The sequence below is a fragment of the Neopsephotus bourkii genome, unplaced genomic scaffold (genome assembly GCF_033783945.1).
Source record: "Neopsephotus bourkii isolate Nb327-2 ecotype Australia unplaced genomic scaffold, CSIRO-AGI_Nbou_v1 NB_1547, whole genome shotgun sequence".
Taxonomy (NCBI): Eukaryota; Metazoa; Chordata; class Aves; order Psittaciformes; family Psittacidae; genus Neopsephotus; species Neopsephotus bourkii.
In genome coordinates this window covers 119,582-133,538 of record NW_026902023.1, presented here as the reverse complement: position 1 = coordinate 133,538, position 13,957 = coordinate 119,582, and positions in this window count along the sequence as shown.

The following is a 13,957-nucleotide window of genomic DNA, read 5'->3' as shown; positions in this document are numbered from 1 at the left end:
CTGAATCACTATTTTTAAAATGAAAGGCTATACAATTACTAGTGATATTATTTTCCTATCACAAAATGCAATATAATCTTTAATTTAGAGTAGCTACTTTTTCAATTTGTAAAGGCGTTAAGCTACGTATATAAAGGTACACGACCAGCTGATGCCTACAAAACTAATCTATTCTCCACTGCCAACTGTAATACAAAGAAATAAGAAATTGTGGCAAATCTAACACTGCGATATTGCTTCTACTGTTGGGACACATTTTAATTGAAATCCTGCCTTAGAATTTGACCTTTATTAATAAAGTAAACAAAATCCAATCAAAATAATAGTGGCATGGTATATTACCAAGTACAAAAGTTCAAAGAAAGTTAAAATCAGAACTGTGAGCATCAAAATATTAAAAAGGAAGTATAAAGTGTTTTCTAAACATTAAAACTGTATTTATTCATATTCAAGTTATACATATTGATGATCTGTTACATTATATGCTTATGCTTCTCTTTATAAAAAAAGTATTCCAATTTCAGTTAAGAAACTTTTCCACACCTATTAGCAGGTGTTATAACAGCCAGCTGGAATGCATACAATTTAATTTTCATTTTCTCTTTCTGCATCTGTCTTTTTATGCTTCAGTGTTTGCCTTTTTATGCCTTTTTAATGTTATATGTTATAATTTGAGAACTTTTTTTTTTTAGTTTATCCATTATATTCAACATAATTAGTCATAGATCAGGCAAAATTTGCATGTCCTTAAAACTTCTGTGTCTAGTTTTCAACATACAAAGAAAATACTAATTTTCAAGAAACAATTTCATACAACACCAATGTTCTCCAGTGGCCACTAAGTCATAAGGTTGATTCTGCTAAATACACTTTTGCTGAAGAGTGACCTGAATAGTTATTTTAATTTTAATGATTACAAGAGTAATAAACATAATTCAATAATTTAGAGATGAGTACATGGTGAAGAACCCGCTGTAAGACACAGTGAAGAAATGAGCTGTTCCTACAGACAAGTCCAAGCAAGACAACTTGCTGATAAATACATCACTACCATTCTCCACTGACAGCTGACAACACACCATGGTTTTTGAAGTAATGGATAGTGTACCTGATGCATAATAAGTAAAACAGCAGCTGCCACTTCAGTGTGTAGAGTGTGAAATGGATATTCCAGGCTCCAGTCAGAGTAGCAGAGCACCAGTTGTCAGGGCACTTACAAAAGTGTCTCACACATATGAACACTAGTATGGGCATGAGAAGTATAATAGCATCTGAACAGCTGAGTCCTTTACCAAACAATGATGTTATTTTTACCATCCCACCCTTCAAATCCAAGAATAGTGGAAATCTTAGTAATAAAACTACACCAGATTTTGCAAAATGTACAAAAAGAGCCTGAAAAAAGTATCTAGAAGTGAGGAGACTGTAGCAGGATTGCTATAAATGAAAATGAAGTAATAGACTGAAAGCTTAAGATACAACTGAAGAAGAAGAAGAAGAAAAGAAAACAAGGAACTTGAATAGTTTCTCTATAGCTACAGCAACCACAGACCATAACAGACTATGGAGAACTAGGCAGATAGGCTTTCCAGGCTTTCTTGAGGTTTTATGGTCTTAAAGAGTAAGTTTCTACAGCCTTTCTGATGAATCTAACACTTTTTTTTTTAATTGGAATGCAAATTAAGCAATTAATAAGCAACTAGAGTCCAGCTGTACAACTAACTGTTTGCTTTCAATTCTGTAATGTGAACGTTGACCTTAAGCCCTACTGTATAAACATATCATAGTATAAACCTTATATTTTTTGGACAGATGAGATGAGCAACATTGGGCACCTTAGCTTTTTAGAGAAAGAAAACTCAAGAAAGGTGTGCTGTCACTCTGAGGGATACCTTTAGCCATCAAAATGTCATACAAAGTGCTTTAGACCAAGCTGAACATAGGCATGATGACGCCAATCTGCTAACACAATGAGAAACTGCAAACAGCACATATCTATAAAAAGGCCCACTGTTCACTTCAGACCAACAAATATTATTATAGGATTAAAACTTCATTGTTTATTGTGCTTCATTCATTTCTATTTTAGGAACGTTTAGATTTGTGTCTCTTTATCCCTTCTGTAATAACTCTGTGTACCTTCACATTATTCTCGTTTAATATGAGTTAAGGGTGGATAAAAATCATAGAATCATAGAGTTATAGAATCATGTAGGTTAGAAAAGACCTTTAATATTAAGTCTAACTATTGTTTCTAGTTTCAGGGGTTTTAGGGTTGTTTCTGTTTTGTTTTGATTTTTTCCAGCTGAGGCAAAGCAGCTGAATGATGAATTACATCAGCTCTTCTGTTCACTGGCAGGGAGCTCTGCACATAACTTATCCTCCCGTTATAGGTTGTTCCATTATCACTTTCTGGGAGATGGTCATTCAACTCATTAAATATTTGAGGAGGATAGGTAGTAATGGAACAGGAACAGAGTAACAGGTGACATCACTATTGCAAATGTTCTACAAAGTGAAGCCCTGTTAAGCAGATCTATGGGCTTCATATCTTCAACACTTTTCTCTCTCAACTTTACGTTTTTTTCATGAACACAAAATGATTCTGTTTACTGTTTTTTGAATTCTGGAACTGACTGATTACCCTTAAAATATGTTTCCATAGCATATAAATGCAACATATAAGTAAGTTTTATTTTTCATTCTTCTCACAAGCAATTATTTACTATAAAATGTACTTAGCAATGAAACAGTTCATTTTTCTTCTGATCCCCCAATTTAAAAACTGAGGTGGTAGTAGAACTCCTTGATTTAGTTGCAGATCAGTGTGGCCTGACAATGCAAAAATAATTTCCTCTGAGACATAATGCTGTGAAAGCATATGAATCTTATAATCTACTTCTTGATTATATTGCAGGAGTGACTACTACTATTATTTTTGAGATCTCTGTCTATCGATTCTTGAAAAGTTTACAGCCTTTGTTAAGCAAGTGAAAAATCAGTAAGTGGAAACATTTATCCTACTATCAACCTGAATACAGATAAGTGGTGGTCAAATTAGCGTGATCTTTCTTTCTTTCCTACTTCTGGGGGGAATTGATCACTGTCGGTTTATAGCAACTTTCTTTGAAGAATTCAGCAGGACTTGTTGAATTAGAAGTATCGTATCTTCTGCCTTTGCAATTCACTGTGCCAGTTCTATCATGACTAACAGGCATGGCTGCTTCTTATCAACTTGAACTTACTTCCCTCAAGGTGTTTACAACCTGCATGTTTCTCAGTTTGCTTTGGAACCTGTCTTGTTAGTAAAGTGAGACTCACAGGCCTACAATTCCCTATGACCTCTCTTCCTTTCTAAGGTAGCAATTTGTCTTTTCCCATCCGCTCTCTTCCTAGATCCTCTTTTTGTCCTGTAAAACTTCACTGAGAAAACTGCTAATGGCCCTAACATTATTTATTTTATTTAAATGTTTATGTACTGTAGGAAGAATGTAATCAGGCTCTGCCTATGTAAAACCTAACTTAGTTATAACACTTGATCGTTTTCTCTTTTTCTTGGCAGTTGCCCTTGTTAAAAAGCCCTTTGTTGTGAGACTGTATTAATACAGTTGACTCTCGGGTTTTGAATAACTTTGAAAAGGTATTGATTCATGATATATTACTTATTCACTGATAGTATGACAGGAAATCTTGATTCTGCAAGTCCTATCAAAGATCACTGCCTGGCTTGAGGCAATTTTTGGTGCATCTTTTTTTTTTTTTTTTCCTGTTCCTGCAGTACTTGCTGCAGAAAATATTATGCACCTTACAAAGACATAGTTATTCTTTACATATTCTGCTGGGGGAAAAGCATCCAGACATTGTACAGGACAGTCAGCAATTACTTAGAAATAAGAATATCTGACTGCAAGTAATATTATATACAATTGTGAATGGCGTTCACGTAAACAGGAAGTACGGCCTTGATATTTTCCCAGTCACTTATATTATGAATTATGAATTTTTTGCATAAGGATGGTTAAAATGAATGTGGGTTTTGTTTTGTTTTTCCATTTGTATACCTTCTTCTTTACATGATTCTTAAAGCTTCCTAGTTTTTACTGTTATAGCATCACCACCACAGAAAATAAACAATGTGTCTTAGATTTTATCCAAAATATTTTCTGTGTACCAGCCTATTGGTCTTCTTTTGGCACTGAATCTTTAAGGACACGTTTTGTCTCCGTTGTTTTTCAGTAAACATTTCAAAATTTCCAACATAGCTATTAGAAGGTGCTGTTCACATGAATTGCTAATGTTTAACTGTTGTCTTTCAAGGCTTTCCAAAGCCACCTAAATTGGCCTTGGGGTGTATTATGCTGCAAGTAACAGTGGAAACTGAGAAAGAATTGTATGTGGGGGAATATTAAAACAACATCAGAGCTTAGACTAGATCCCTTTGGGGCAGCATTCCTTAATTCATAGCTATTGAGCAAGTACAGATGTAACAAAGCAGATTGTTAGAGACAAGAATATTTGGAAACTGAAGTTGAAGAAGCTTTGCATATATGACAGACTATAAAAGCAAAGCCAATTTAAGCATGTCCCACTGCAGTAGTATCTACCTTGCTGAGAAGTAAACCAGACTGTAATAAAGGAAGAAAGGTCACAGAGAGAGCAGCCTTATACTGAATCTAATGTGAAGAACACAAATCTTTATGAGAATTCAAGCGTCTGACTCTCTCTATTCCTCACATGCTAGATCATTTGAAAGGAACAGAATAAATAACCAACAGGGAAAGGTTAATAATATGTTTCAAAACCCCATCAAGCCAAAATCAGAAGTCAAGCAAAGTAGACATGAAAAGCAGAGATAAAGACAAGCATATTCAGGAACTTATAGAGTAGTAGTGAAAGCTGATTCAGATAAGAAAATACCAAATTTATTGCTGGCTGAAATACATATGTTCACTCTAGGGCTATTTTATCATTCAAATAAATATGGACATACAAAAAAAAAGCATGTGGATATTTGCAGTCAGAGAAAAGAATGACGCTTTGATATTAAAGCATTAATCTATGTTAGGTAACATAATGTTCCATGATCACATAATTAAAGGGTATTTGGAAAAGGCACAGGGAAAAAAGCAGTATACACCTAGCTGATAGAACCTTAAATAAGGAGAAAATTCTCTGCTGGTGGAAATTGGCACTATGCCTGGTATATCAATGAAGTTGAATTAATCTATAGAGAACTTGATCTTGAATAACTCAAGCTTAATTCTGCTAAAAAGTCTATGTGGCTTACCAGACTCCTACATATTTTAAACTAAACAGATCACAAATCCAGAATAAATAGGAAAAACTATGTCAATATAGTCAAAATATAACAGAACCCTCCAAAATAAATTTTAAAGGTACCACATTATAAATTTTAATACAATTAATATATAAAAAGATCCGCCACTTATAAGATGGCAGTGCCTTACCCTTAGATGATATTTAAGGTTCTGAATTTCATGGCAAAGAGTAAAAAATCACTAATATTTTTGAGATTCATTGAAACATCAATATCAGTTCAAAAACTCGAACAAAAAAGTTCTTTCTGAAAAGGTTCTTCTCCTACTTTTCTTTTTAAACACTTCCCCTCCCCTTCATCCTCCTCCCCTTCACCAGTGTGAGGGGGGGAAATAAGAATACGTTCTGTTGCTAAATTCTGAACTGTGAATAAACATTCTTTTCCTGCCTTGACAAAAGCACAGAATTAAAAAAAAAAATCTTCTTTCTGTCTTCTCAGGCCACTGTGTAGCTTTACTCAAGCAAATATGGTTAGGCTATCTGTCTAGTAATGATTTTTGCTAGGCAGTTCTTTTGGTTTCACAGTTAAATGAAAAACAGGAAAAAAAAAAGATACACAGAGAGAAAGGAAAAAAAAAGAAGGAACACCATGGGAATTAAGATTTGTATAAATTCAAATATGTATGGAACACTACTGTGAGACAAAGATGGGGTCAGACATCCCTATAGGTGTATCTGCCACAGTAATAGAGCAAGTTGAAAGGCGCAAGCAATGTATGCAGGTTCTGGAAAGAAAGGTATGTCAGAAAATCCATAATCATATCATCATCTGCAAGAGGAATTCAAACATAATGCCCAAAGAGATCACAGAAGAACCACAACAGGACAACAGGACCTCATAGTAGGCAAAAAAAGTGCAACAGCCATTATTTCTCTTGTTTCACCAGGAAGAAAACTTACGAACAATTTCCAATCCCCTTGATTTCTTACTTTCTAAAACACAGTCTAAAAAATATTCCCTGTTTACACCATCTTTTAATTGACCATCAGCATACAGTCTGTCTCCCTTTTAACATTTTCATTAAATATTTATTTTCTTCAGCTGATTGAAATGTGAAGAAATCTTAATTTACTTTCCACAACCGAAGGACAAAGTATAGTCAGCAGAGTCATATTTACATATTTACATATTACATATGTTTGTAAATTAACTCAAAGTATCCAAACTATTACTTCAAGTTGTACAAACATTATAATGCTGTCATCTTTTTTTTTTATGTTTTTATTTCATTTTAATGACACCAACTGAACCATTTATTCACACTTGTCTTCATATTAACAGGTGCCCAAAATTGCCAATTCTTTATTTGTAAGCAAAATTAAATAATATTTTAGTGTAAACAGAATAAAATCCAGAACCTTCCCTAGAAAGCTGAGACTGACCTACCAAGAATTGGAATAACAGTGGTATAGTGAATGATAGTAAAAATCACTATAGTATGGCTACTTACTGAAAACATCTTTCCTTATTGAAGACTTCAATGAGCAAAATTCTATAGTCAGTGACACGGTTGAGGTCAGACTGTCCTTAAAATCTGTTAAACAAATCTCTTAAGGACCATTACTGAAATTTTGTTCTGTACTGCTGTTCATTACCTAGAAGTAGCCCTTTCAAGGAGACTTTTAATTTATTTTGAGTACTGTTTTCAATTTATATGTTGAGCACTATAGACAACACTTGCAGACTAATGAGTTCTCCCTATTAAGGAGGAGCTACTGGATTTTAGAGCCCCACTGCGTTACTTACAGCATGAATATATGAAAAAGGGTGGCATGTATCTACTGCCTAATGAAAGGTAGCAAAACTGAAACAATAAATTCAACCATCTAAAATTCATCTGTACAGAGACAGCTACACATGGAAGAGTCAGGTTTTAAAGAATTAATTTAAAAATAAACTTCCTTAATTCTAAAATCAGATATGCAAATTAATGAGCTCTATGTTCCGTTTAATGATCTATAAAGATGTCATAGCTCATTATCACCCACAGTCCTTGATATCCATGGCAAACATACAGTTTTTCCACAAGATGAGACGGGATATACAGGACATCTTAGTTGAACATAGTTTAGGAAGATCTTACTTTTTTCTTTTAACAAAAGTAAAAATAATCCATGTACTATTCTGTATCTCAGAAACATTCTAACCTTGCTACAGCTTATACATAAATGGAGATTTACTCTTAACCAAATATAAATGCAGTAACATCGGTAAATAAAAGATTATCACAACATCTCTACTAACTTATACCCAGAATTATTTTTATATTAAAAATGCCATTTTTGTGATGATTATGCCAATGTACCTTATGCTGATTCAGACAAGCACACAGATGTATTTTTTTCTACCTTCACATGGGTCATAGAAGCATCTGACAACAGAGCTATCAAATCCCTGTCTAAAGTTTCCACTTCAGATAAGAAATGTGAGAAAATAACATGTTTATATCTTCTATTTAAGCTAAGCCAGAGAAGAAATGTATACTGGAAAACCACTGTTTCTGTTTCTATACCTGACAGATTAGTCCAATTCTGTAATTGGAGAAAAAAGTCAAATAGAACAACGTAAGAAGTCACCTGTGACACTGATCAGGGTCATATCTACCAATGTGATGTGAAATATTAATTCTAGTTCCGTGTGTTTTGCTTCCAGTGCACTTGTAAACCTGTAAGTCTTTTAAACTGTTATGTGAAGTGATAGCACAATTTTGGTCCATAACTGCATTAATTTTGCTTATAGAAGTGAAAAGCAGGGTTTCCTGTTTGAAACATTGCTTCAAACAGATTTTCTTTTTCTTTCTTTCTTTTTTTTTTTTTTTTTTAAGACAGAAGCAATCTTTTCTCTGCTCTCAAATTCCTGGTTTCATTAAAAAAACTGATGCTTATCATAATTTTCGTTCTTAAAATCTGAGAGGATTGTTGAGCACATTAATGATATCCAATAGAAAAAAAACTGCATTAACACAGTTATGAACATAGAATGATAATAAGAAAACTCTTAGCCAAGGTGCCATAGCAAAGGCTTTTAAAGAAACTAACAATTATGGGACTGGAAGAAAGGCTTTTTTTAGAGACTGAAAGTCAGTTAAGGGGTAAGATGCAAAAGGCAGAATTTGTGGTCACTTTCCAGAATGCAGAAGGGTTAGCTGTAGTGTCCAGAAGTTGGTTCTGAGACTAGTTTTATTCAATGTCTTATCAATAATCTGGAAGAGGAAGTAAATAAAAAAACCTGCCTGACAGAAAAGAACCTGAGGGTGTTGGTCATTGGCTGGCTGGATATGAGCTGGTAGTGTGTGTGGGTGGCCAAGAGGCCAGTTCCATCCTGGGTTGTATCAGAAACAGTGTGACCAGCAGAACCAAGGCAGTGATCATCCTCCTGGGCTCCACACCTTGAATACTGTGTTCAGTTTCGGGCCCATCACTACAAGAAAGCCATCAAGGTGCTGGAGTGTGTCCAAAGAAGAGCAGGAAAGCTGGTGAAGGTTCTATAGCACAAGACTTATGAGGAGGGGCTGAGGCAACTGGGGTTGTTTAGCCTGGAGAAAAGGAGGCTGAGACCTTATTGCTCTACAACTACCTGAAAGAAGGTTGTAGCAAGGGGGAGGGGGGGGGTGGGAGGGGTTGGTCTCTTGTCCCAAGTAAGAAGTGACAGCCTCAAGTTGCACCAGGGGAGGTTTAGATTGGGTATTAGGAAAAAAATTCTTCACTTAGAGGAATATCAAGCATTGGAACAGGCTGTCAAGAAAATGTTCACCATCCCTGGAGGTACTTGAAAGAATTGTAGATATGGAGTTTAAGGATGTGGTTTAGTGGTGAACCTGACAGTGTTAGGTTTACATTTGGTCTTGATGACCTTGAAGGTCTTTTCCAACCTAAATGATTCTATGAAATCTCAAGACTTGTGAAAGTATAATCAAATGTCATTCAAATGATGACTAACCTTACAAAACTGAATGAACAGACAAAAAGGTGATACATTAGCTTCAGCTGTGAAAAATAAACTGATCCATTCCTCTGCAATGCTGACCTCAGAACTGGATGTTACAGTTCAGGAGAGATTTTTTGAATCACTTTTTCAAGTTCTTGGAAATCATCAGCTTGGTGTTCATCACCTAGCAAAGAAGCCAATGACATATTGCATATCAAAATGACAGGTATTGAGGAAAACACAAAAACTGTCATTCTGTTACTATATAAAGACTTAGTGAACATATATTATGAACACCACAGGCAGTTCTGTTATTTGCATCTCTGGAAGAGAATACTAGAATTAAGGGAGGTGACCAAAGACAAGGAGCAGCTTCAGTACAAGACTCATATGTCTGGGGCTTCTATGTTTAGAGAGAAAATGTTGGTCAATAGTTACAATATCATGAAGAGGCAATTTATAGGCAGCTGATGCTCACATACAAGACCTAGTGGGTCCTTGATAAGAGTAGTAGAGAACCAGATGAGAAGAAATAAAGGAAGATATTTCTTAACATAGCAGGCAGTAGAATTTGCAGACAAAAGCATGTGGAGGAAGATACTACCAGCAGGTTGATGTATGAATTAGATTATTGGAAAACAGGCATGCAAAAAGGATTAGTCAGTGACAGTTCCTCAAATATCCCTAACACAACAGTTGTTGATACTGGCAGAGTTTGAGAGCAATGGTGTCCCTGTGGTTCTTCTGGACACAGAATACTGTACTAGATGGATGAGTGGTCTGGCTATTTAGGGCATTTACAATATATCCATGTTAAACAAAACAAGCACTAGTATCATTTTTTAAAATAATACAAAATGATTACCACTTTCAGGCAATAGCTTTTTGGCCTTAGAAGAGACCAAAAAATAAACCAGTAATTAAAACCTTTTGTGCAAGTTGCAGTAATGACATTAATTTAATGATAAAACCTTGGATTTCCTACATTGAGCTACAGACCAAAAATTAAATGCAAAGATGCTAGTCTCAGAAAGTTTTTTCTTTACCACATAGAGCAATGTAGGAACTGACTGTGGTCTGGAAAGATGTTTCTACCTGTACTATATTTTTCTTGAACCATTTTTGAGAGAAGCATTTTAGAGTTGTGCTAACATGAATATAGTTACCTAGCTAATAAATCTTGTCTATTGCTAATTAATTGGAAACATTGTTAACAGGAATTTGTCTTAAACCCTAGCCAGATTAGGCACTTTGCTACTGTCTTGAATTCAGAATTCATAGCAGTTAACTCTTTACTAAAAATAGACTTTTAAAGAATGATTGCATATTGGAAGTGCAACACTTTAAAAATGCATCAGAAGGCAGAACATTCATTTCCCCTCAGGCTAATGGTTATAGTACTCTGAAAAGCAGGAGAGACTCAGTTTCCTTTACAGCCTCAGGGAAGACTTTTAGAACTTATTTTGTATATCCACACCTTCTTTCTAAGTGATTTTTTTTTATTATTATTATTTTTTTTAAGATCCTTGCACTGGGCATAGAAGACAAGGTGTTTGTAGCAGGAGTATTGCAAGGGTGGCCTCTATAAGAATAAATCAAGGGCTGTTCTGTGCTGTACACAGCTGATTCCACATGGCTCTGCAACAGACATGCTCTAGGACACAGCTGAGGCAGTCAGCCATGCTGGTGGTGGCTCTGTGAAAACATATTTAAGAAAGGGCAGAAGACAGTGAACAAAGGGTGGAAGAAGGAACAAAAAAGGTGAGAAACAGCAGAGGGAACGGCAAGGTCATGGGAGGGGGAAGTGCTCCATGGCAGAGTAGGCCAACCCTCATTTCCAGAAACAAACCGCAGCCTATGGAGCATGCTGGAGCAGGTACACCCCTGAAGAGACTGTAGTGGATGGACAAGTCCACACCAAAGCATGTATTTCCTGAAGGAACTATAGCCTGTGAAGAATCTGCAACTGCTGGAGGACCTACATGGGAGCAGAATGGAAAGAAGGAAGGAGACAGCAGAGTCTGCTAGTCCTGACTACATTCCCCACTCCTGTGCTGTCCATTGACTCAGTGAAGGGACTGAGCACAATAACTAGAGGAAAGATGCTTTCTTCTAGTGCGCAAAAGTTTAAGTTTATTTCTCACTACTCGGTAATTAAATATTTATTTTAATTCTCAATAAATTAATTTCCCTGAGTATGGTTTACCTGTGACAGTAATTAATAAGTTATCTCCCTGTCTTTAACTCAACCCACAAGTTTTCTTATTCTTGTTCTTCCTATTTCTCCCACCCCTGTCCCACTGAGAGAATGAGTGAGCAAGCAGTTAAGTGCATGTTTGGTTGCTATCCCTGGCTAACCTGTAATATATTATTATATCTTTCTTAAAGACATATTGGAAACACTCCTAAGGACAAGAAGATCCAGTTTGTCTTCCAAAAGCAGAAGAATCAGTTCAGCATAATGGTAACATGACTTCCTTTTACACAGAAGGTAGTGGCTGATTGACTTAAATTTCAGTTATACATATGCTTATAAGATCTTGTATTAACACCTGAATACAGAAAGTTCTTTGCACACTTCTGAAAAACAAATGAGTTTGATCACATTTCCTCTTAGAAAAAGGTAGTAAGACATAAAGCAAAAGTAAGGTTCTAAACAAACTGAAGGATTACAGGGAATACAAAATGGCTAATTTAAATATTAGGCAAGCATCTGTCAGTGCAAATCGATATTGTAGGTGAAGCGAATACTCTTAGGCATCTTTGCAAGAATCAGGTTGATACTCTGATGGTTAGTAATCTGTTTGCTCTCTTCTATTTTGTGGCTTTTTACAAAAGGCTACTATGAATCTTTTTAACTTAGTTGCAAGATAAGTAAAAAATCTTCAGATAAAACTTCAATTAGAAAGCAACTAAAAAAAAAATTGGTTGTAATTTGTTTGTGCAAGGACTAGTTTGTCTTCATTTAGAGAAAATCCTTTTAATCACAAAAAAATTGCTGACACTAAGCCTAGTTTCATAACTCCACAGAAACCATATGTCAGTAGAAAATAATTTATAACTTAATTAACCTAAATTTCAGGATCACTCAGCTGGTTTAGTTGAATCAGGTGAAAAAAATACCGCATATATTCTTTGTAAATGAAGATGATAAATCTCCATAAAATGAGGAGATCATCTTACCTTACTGTAAAATGTCTAAAGATCATAAAGCATTGACTACTCTATCATAGCAGTGATTAATTGCATCTGGATTTTTAAGGGGATTTTACCTGTTATTTAATTAACTGTTATTGAGCTTATTCAAAATTAGGTTCAGGATACCCATGTAATAATTCTAAAATGTATATGTTCAGAACGCTATGGTTCTGACTATTAAATTTAAGAAAATTAATATTAATTGTTGCTATTAAGAAACTTTACTGAAAGAGTACTGAAAAAGAGGTTTTGTACAAACTTTGACTCCATAAAGTCATAAAAGTTACCTCTCATGTTCTTATAATTACAAGCATTTCATCTTATGGTAGCAAACCCGATATTATAATGGATATGTGTTACTTTAGCAAGTTATATCTATATTGTCAAGGCAAATATTCCTAATATTCTGCAGACACTACTGGGGAAAATAACAGTTGATAATTTGGAAAACTGGAAGTTAGAAATCTGCTCTTTGTTTACCATTAAATTGTCTCATCATAGTACCTGTATTATGCATTTTATTGCTGGGATTGAAAAGAACCTTTCAGCCTCTCTCTTCGCAAATACAATTCTAAATACTTGAATGGAAATATTAACTTGAAACTCCACAGAATAAATCAATAAGAAAGATTGAATCACTTTGTCTTATGGAATTTCCTTTTGTAAATGAAGATTTTTTCTTTCACATTATCCAGAAAATATCAGAGAAAACAATTAAAATTAACTGATCATGGAGCTGTACATTCTACTGTATAAGCAATCTATGAGGTGCCAACTAATTTAGCCCATTATGTCCATATACCTATATCTGTATAAGATCACCTGAGCTATACTTCAACTCTGTTTAAATTTGCATTGCAGAAAACTATGCCCCCAAATAACTCAAGACCATAGAGTATTTCTGCAACACATTCAAACTTACTCCTATTTCTAGTTGATGTGCTTCAGATTATGTGTTTATACTATATATTGGCCAAAGACTGTCAGCTTTCCTGCATACAGAAGGCAATGTTCCTTCCCCCCCCCCAGCACCCACATCAGCAGGGAATTTTCTGTGCAGGTTACCACTGACAGGCAACTGTGGCACAAACCCACATTATAGAAACTGCACTATTGCACCTGCTTCTAAAATACACAAGGATAGAGAGCTGAATATATCATCAGAGTAGACTGAATGAGTCTTCCTTCTTAACTCTACCCTCACAGATTAATCTGAGATATTTCTTACAATCACAACTTCAATACTATACTTAGAGACTGCTGCTCTGAAAGAAGAAAAAACTGTGCACTCTTTGGAGAATGCATCATCACTCATGCACCCAAGAGGATTTGCAGAATTTATGTTTGCAAAAGCATAACTTATGATACCAGCTTACAGCATAAGAATTTCCCTATTATATGAATGAACCAGCTAATTGCGAAGTCAAAGCAACAGATACAAAACATTGTCAATGGGAAAGTTTGGTGTTGCAATTGATTTTTAGTTGATGGAAC